We start from the raw sequence: 8,036 nt of genomic DNA, 5'->3' as shown, positions 1-8,036 counted from the left end.
GTGAAGTTGGCAGCGGCTGCCAGCTCGGGGATGTCATTTGGTTTCTTGGCGTCATAGAACTCCATAACCAGTGAATGGATGGCAATGGCAGCTGACTATTACCTGCCAGAGAGACTCCCATGATTTTTCTCTCTCAACGCCGACAACACCAACACCCGATTTTCTGGAGAACGGAGAACGGAGTATTTGGCCGCACGTGTACCACTCACGCAAAGATCACTTGAGAAAATGATTAGTTTCATATCGCCCCCTGCTCTTCCTTAAATATACAAAAAAGCTGCGACGGACGCACAGCTGTTCAAGACGGACGAAGACATCTCATCACCCGTTATATATCACCGGACAAACAGACATATGCTAGGCAGTGACGACGCCTTAAGTAACGACGCTTAAGTTTCTCGTACTGCCCTTGCTCTATCGGCCGCATCACATTATCGTGCAACTGGCAGGTTGTCGATAAACCACGGTTCATTGTCACATCGGTTATAAATCTCCTCTCCTCGGAAAAGAAAGGGTCGATGAACTAGGCGCTGAAAGATTCGAAGAGGGACCCATTTGTGTCAAACCCAAAGGAGTGATTTTAGCCCTGCAGCGTAGTCCTGTAGAACCAAGCTAGCGCAAAGACAAGCCGCCGTACGCGCATTCACATCTGGCGTAGGCACCGTTGCCATCACCGTCAAGCTGTAGGGAAAAAAAAAGACTTCGTAAGCAAAAGAGAGACACGCTGCCATCGAATAAAAAAAGAAACCACAAGATCGCACAGCAAGAGATGGAAAAAGAAAGTACAGAAGAACAAGGTAAAACCGCGGGGACGCCGTCGCACCAGAGATGGCTCGAGGAAAAACGGCTGTAAATGTTTCCCGTAAACGAGCTCGAAAGGGCCGACCCATTAACAAAAGGCAGATCGACGAGCCGCAGCTGCGAAGAATTCCGCCATCTCTACGACTTTGTCTTTTCTTTTTCACCGCTGCCGGTGGCAGTGCGCCACGTTGAGGGCCGGGTTAGGGTCTCTTCGCGTTCTCATTGAGGCCCGGATCCCCCTTTAACCTCCTCAGACTCTTCTCTTCCCTCCCTTTTACACCGCATGTCTAATACAGGGGGACGTAACCCGTAAAAGGCCACGCCGCAGAAGATATACTGGTTGTAAAACTGGAATCAGCAGCGCACAAACTGCTGAAGCTTTCGGTATAGCAGAAGGGTGAAGAGGAAATGCGGTAAAGGAGGAATCTGTAGTGGGCAAGGGATGGGATCTCTTCTCTTGACTATCGATTTGAGTCGGGAAGCATAAGAAGTGCCGCCCTGAGGTTCTGAGAGCCTGTTAAATGTGTGAGAGCGCATTCTGCTATCCGTCGAACTCCAGTTCATAGTATATATATACGCTGGTTTCCGCAGCAGAAACCGGGCTTGAATAAAATGGGTGAGCTTTTATCCGAGCCTTGCCACTTTACAATGCCCTCCTTTTTTCCTCAGCTACTGTCAATCTCACAGACGGTTCACGATCAGATTTGAGGATTCTTTGAAAGCCGAATATGAGCCCATTCGCTTGTTAGTAATGGTACTGGACCAGGGGAATATTAGGCGGGGTAGTTAGTAAAAACATCTTGTTTTGGATTAGTTAAAGATTCGATGATAGTGGTACTGACTCTGAAGCTCCAGCCAGGACGATTTCTTGGAAGATGGAAGTTTTTACGAACGCTGCATCTTTTCATCGTAGGCGCTCGGTATCGCATATGGACGACACTAATTAGCATTTTCCTTTCGCACAGCGCTGGCTTGTTTGCTATTCACTTCTTCCTAGCTTTTGGTCTTTTCATCGTAGGCGTTCGGTATCGCATATGGACGACACTAATTAGCATTTTCCTTTCGCACAGCGTTGGTTTGTTTGCTATTCACTTCTTCCTAGCTTTTGGCTTCGCCCATTTTTCTTTTTTCATCATCGTACAGATACGCAACCTTCATCAAAACTGCGCTAATTAAAATAATTAGCGGGGAACGTGCGTTATGGCGTAACACGGCTATCAGCGAAAACTGCGGAAAAATATAGTCACTCTGTAATCGCTGTCAGCCTCAATGAGTACTATGGGACAAAAGCAAATCCTCAGGGGCCACGTCTTTTGACACGCTCTTGCAGATACGACACTCGATCGGGGTCATGTCACCCCGTGTAATGCGCCGACAAAATTTTGTCTGCCATCGCAACAAGACGAGGACTTCGTGTATTTCAGTGGGAAGGGGGAAAGGGGGGGAGGGGGGGGGGGTGGCTAAATATTGTCACTGATGCAGCCGTATAGTGAGCAGCTTTGGCGTATTTATTTGGTTATATCCCGAGCAATACGCTGCCTTGTGTTGCAATACCATGCTCCGAGTCATGCTGCCTGCAACCAAGGTTACATGGCTTTGTTCTTTGCGCCAAAAAGGTTATTTATGATCTCCCTTCATCGTTTAATAGCACACATATCACGTAGCTGGGACGGTGTTTCAAACAATTCCAAAGAGGTTTTGTTAACCTGAAAACTAGCGCAATGTAGTAGTTCTACTTTCATAGCGTCGACTGTATAGACCGTTTTCGCCGCGAGGAGGAAAATAGCCTCGAAGCGGCGCGCGCGGAGCCGCTCCTTCTCTCCCCTTTCTCGCTGGTATGCGCGGGCGGCAAGGTGGCCATAGCATTTGCATTGAAAACTTGCCTTTCGTGTGTTTTTTGCGCGATAAAACAGCTTTTGCTTGGTTTTCATGCAAACTGTGAACATGAATCGTGAGCCGAGGTCATCAGGATCCCACTGCGCTGTTGTTGGCTGCTCCAACAACTATCGTAAGCGAAAAATACTAGGCGCAGAGCCATGTGCACAGCATCAACAGCCGCGGCATCAGTGCGGGTCCGATCTGTTTCAACTGCATCGTTTTCCGTCCGATGAAGACGAGCGACGGCGTTGGTTGGCTAGCGTCAACAGAAAGGATTTTGGGCCATCGACCGCCTCCCGTGTGTGCTCGAAACACATTGTTAGTGGACAGCGTACTGCCATGAACTCCATAAATATGCTTAACCTGGGCTATGAACGGAAGGTTTATAACGTCACCACTTCTTGTGCAACACACCCATGCTTCGTGAAGAACTTTGACTGACTGTGAGGCCTGCACTTGGCATTTCAGCAATGCCAATTGCTCATCTACTGTATGTATGAGCACCGTCCCAACCCAACCACTCTGCAAATACGAGTACGACTGCATGCTCCTGAATGATTCCACCTCCTTGAGGTCACACGCTTTCTTCTCAAGGAGGCAAAAAATAATGTGTGGCATCTGCACGCGTGGCCACTTCTTTATGTCGTCACTCCAGTAAGTGACAACAGTTGGATGGCTGTACAGCTTGTCGCCTGTAGAGAAGTATCAAGGGCACATAATCAAAGCAATGGAAGGGCGGAGCGAAGAGAAATAGAAAAAAAAAACTTCAAAATTCTCGTTGCATGCTATATCACCTAACTACACGCCGAGGAAGCAATGTAACAGCAAGGTTATTACCGAAAAACAAGAGTGCGCTAACTGCTCCAGTCAAGATACCAAAGCCTAGAAAACTCGTGTGAAAAAGCATAACTTGGAGAGGACTGCAAGCGCTCTAAGTGCTCGCCACAAAACACAATAGAAGAAAGGGAGGCGCGGCGAATTTCTACTGCCGCGTAGCTAGTAGCCGTGCAACCTGTGATCTAACTTCACTTGTTCAGCGTGAGCTATTTACGGCCGAAACACTCCTCTTTCATCAAGTGAAAAGAGGACGCTACGTACGAGAAAAAAAAAAAAAAAAAAAAACGAGGCAGAGAGAACGGTCATTGATCGCTCAGTGGCCAAATCCCCAAACTAGCGACGGTGACATATGCGACGCCAACAAGTGTAGACGTTGCCTTCGCTCGGTGTCTACACGCTCTAGCTGAGTAAACAATCTCGTACCGATCACTGGATCTGCTCGTTAGTGAGCATTTATCTCATTGATAACCCGATGAAACACAGAGCGCACAGAGGATCGAGCGCTTGATTTTGGCACGACACGTATCTCACCGAGAAGTGCACTGTAGTACGTGTTCGAAATCGTGAATTGTATACCGGTCAGCTTTCACGAAACGAGTTCAGTATCGGGACTGATCAAACAATAAAAATCGCATACACACATCAAGTGTACTCAAGCAAAGTGAAGTCCCGCTAACGTAAACATTCATGAAATAGCTGTGTTATCCTGGCTGGCAATTGTAGTCTATCGAACGCAATTAAATAGCATAAAAGAAGCTTGGCGCTGTCTGTGTCGCTTCTTCGACAACCGTCGTAGATAGTAGTGCGACAATTGTAGTGCATTAGTTCACAAACTCAAAAAAATCCGCTTACCTATGTCAATCATCGGAACGCCGGTAAGAGTGCCGCGGCCTCCGGCCCCGTCATCTGCCGAAGTTCCGGCCATCGCTCCACGAAACGGCGGCAGTACTGCTAGAAAATGCTTTGCCGCAATCCAGGAGCTTTTCTAACGCAAACACAGACAAAACCAGAACAGAAACGTCTATATGCGGCACCGCCGTCCTGCACTGTGGGTATACAACAAATGTGTGCGCGCATACCAGCATGGCGCTAGGGACAAAAACAGAACATAGACGGCGCCACATTTTCAAAATGGCGACCTCCTAAATAAAATGGTCTATACGCCAGCCAATATTCCTAAACTACAACGTAGTTACAACATCCTATCGAACCTCCAGAGAAACAGTGGAAGCTGCGCAGGTATCCGGACTGTCAGTAGGCCGCCATTCGATTGTTCCCGAAAAGAAGCTAAGATTTTTATTCATGTGCAAAAGATGCATGGGAGACCCTCTTGTGTATTATTGTATGTGCATTCCAACTAAACGCTACTTTGGAAGTCAGTGCTCGTCCTTGTCTTGGTACTTGCTTTTCCCGGATAAATATCATCAATCTCGCCTTCGTAAAGCACGCAATTATTTTTGGGTAGATTCACGCAACGTCAGATTTTGCTCTGCTTCAAAATAGCACAATTTTTTTCTAGTTTTTTCTAGCAGAAACGTGAACAGCATCACGAACTGCTGGAAATTCCGGTTTCACTTAATATAGCATCGGAAGCTCTAATAATAAAAGCAGATTTGGCGCAAAAGAAAATGAATATAAAAGAGTTCACGTATGCTTAATACAGCTAGTGGAGCATGAAAAGAACACTGCTGTGTAACCATGGGCCGATTCTAACCAGTTCATTTTGTTTTTTTAGTAAGTTCGATTCCGTTAAATGCATTACTTTACAGATTCACAGCTGAATGCCCCTAGTCCTTTGTCGTGTGTCTACAAAAGTGTGGAAAAATTTATAAATATAAAGAAAAAAAAAGGCTTTCATAAAGTAGGCTTCGACCAGGTCTGTTTGTTACGAATTTTGGACTGCTTTTTGTATGCACGTGAAAGAACTGTTCTAACCGTTTCCTTGAAGCGTTTGGACAAGAGGCCTCTGTCGGGGGAACTTCTGCTGGGGGCGCTTGGCAGGACGAGGGTAAGGGTGTCCAGGCAGTGCTAGCTCTTTTCCGTTTTTTTGTGCGCCGCCGGACTCGATTTGCGCTTGTAAAGCGAACTGTCGTGTCTGTATATGTATTTCATATGCCTTCTCCCACATCGTCACCCATCATGATCCTCTTTCTTCTCCCCTTCCCCTTCCCCAGAGCAGAGTAGCAGGCCAGATTTTAATTTCGGCCAATCTCTCTGCCTTTCCTTTCAATAAATATATCTATATATCTTTTGGGCTGCTATTCCACACTGTTCCACATTGTCTTCTCTGCGTTCACCTGGCTGGCAAATATTGTACCCTCGTAGTATGTCAACTTCTCAGCATATTATTCTACAGCTGTAGTTCTACCCCACAAGCTATATAATAGCAACAAAAGGAACGACACGTCTTACTTCGTATTGTGGCACGTGGCATATTTTTGATTAATTAAGCTTGCCTAGCTCGGCAGTTAAAAATTAATGGGAAGGCTGCTGTCACGAACTGTCCTTCGATCACCGAAAGTTAATTCGAGAAGTTTCCAAAAGAAAGCGGAGCGAGACATACCTTTCGGGGTGAAAGGCAACATCTCCAGCATGCGAGGGAAAACAGCCAATATAGCAATGATCTCCTATGCACGAGTGCCGAGCTATACTTCATCAGAACACCACACTCGAGGCGAGAGCTTGGCTGCACATTTCTACTCTGCCGACTGTGCAAAAGAGGCAATGCAAGCACTTTTCATCTTCGCTTCTCTACATATGCAGCTTTTACTTTCTCTTTTTCTCTCCGCATCCTTTTATAGCCCTTTTCCTAGGCCCTGAACTCTTTATCTGCATCCTCGAAGGAGGCTATCTGCATGTTTTATTCGCAGTCAGCCAGAAAGTTGAGCGCCGTTCGGAGCCTGAAATCAGCCGTCGAACCAACGCCGTGGAGATGCGCTCCATAGCCAAGCAGCGGCGAAAAAACGGAGTCGGAGCTGAAGCAAGCTCGCAAGCAACACGGGTGGCATCGCAACTTGAAAACGTACGCACTCAGCGCATAGAGCGCGCACTTCGCGCCGGTAACGGCAAACATTTCTCTTGAGTTCCATTTGTGCTTACCTTGGGGAACGCAAAGCCGCTGAGAACCAAGTGAGGTAGTTCGCGACGAACGGCTCTTAGCGCTTCCTCCGCTGTTTTCTTCGCTTTCATACTTTTTACTTTTTGCGAGCATTTCTTTGAATTTTGGCGTTTCGCTCGCGAAGAATCTCAAACACAGTTGTAATGCTCTACTTTATCCCACTGCCGTTTAAATACGCTCACGTCATTTTTCGAGAGCGTGTTTTGTTTTGTACGGCCTGAAAACAGCGGCGCACTGGAGTTCTGGGTCCCCCGAGAATAGACACCGCCTGGAGCTCCAAAGTGTGTATGCTTGTTTCCAATTTGATTCCGAGCTCTGGTATCTCGACGTGCGCAGAAATAAAAACTTAAAAGAACTAAAACCAAGTGGCAAGTATTTGTTCGAGACGCTTTTGCCGAAAGAAATAAACTGGCATTTATTTTGACGCTTATTGCGAAGCCTTTCAAGGCAATACCTCTTTTTGTCTCCGTGCAGGCAACAACATTATGAGCAGATCGCGACAATCGTCAATGATTATGACAGCAGAACAAAGCAGTTCGCAAACTGAGAGAGGAAAGATGGTACTAGTTCGTCACTGAGCCCTTTACAAGAGGTTTATAGATATTCATGCAATGCCCTCCAGATGTCTTTCGGGGGCACATTGTGCAATGCCCCGCTTCCCCTGCAACTTCAGCCGACCTTATCAAGTCTGAAGGTGCAAGTTGCATGTTTTACACACCGTACGTTTCTGACGAAGTTAACTCAAATAATTCCCATTCAAAATTATGGACTATTTCGAGTAAGCAAGAAGTCCACGTAGTATGGCAGATACCGATGGTTTTAAAACAATAGGGATTCTTGCTGTCCACTTGCATTTGCAGCCCAAATAAATACAAAACTTGGGATAGGTGGTGGTTCGTCCCCGAACACTGAGAAGCGCAAAAACTGTTGTGACGCAAGATACTGGAGAGCAATATAAGCGTGATCCACATTATCATTTAAATAGCCTCTATGATTATCTTCCTATGTCGCCAAAAATGTAAACAGATGGCGAGGAAAGAAAAGGGCTCGAGCTAAAGTTATCTCGGCTGGACGAAAATGCTCCCCACAACACTTTTTCGGTTTGTTAAATTCCAATGTTGTTTCTGCACACAACTGGCATATTGCGGATAAAACTTTCTTTCGAATTTAAATTTTGTAAGGGATAAATCGCACGTCCGAACAGTATTGCTCGTCCTGTCGGTTCGTTAACAGCTCTTGTGTATGCAGAAAATGATGAAGGCATGAATTCGTACAATGCTCTGCTTCTCGAAAGAGGAGCCCTTCTCACTGGAATTTTGGGGAAGACGTAACGGGGATAGTGGCTATGTGTTGGATCAATTACAGGACAAATTTGCAGGTTGCCATCGGGTTCTTTATAGTC

The sequence above is a fragment of the Amblyomma maculatum genome, chromosome 2 (genome assembly GCF_055883805.1).
Source record: "Amblyomma maculatum isolate TAMU_Amacu chromosome 2, ASM5588380v1, whole genome shotgun sequence".
In the NCBI taxonomy this organism is placed as follows: Eukaryota; Metazoa; Arthropoda; class Arachnida; order Ixodida; family Ixodidae; genus Amblyomma; species Amblyomma maculatum.
Note: the sequence above shows the minus strand (reverse complement) of the source record.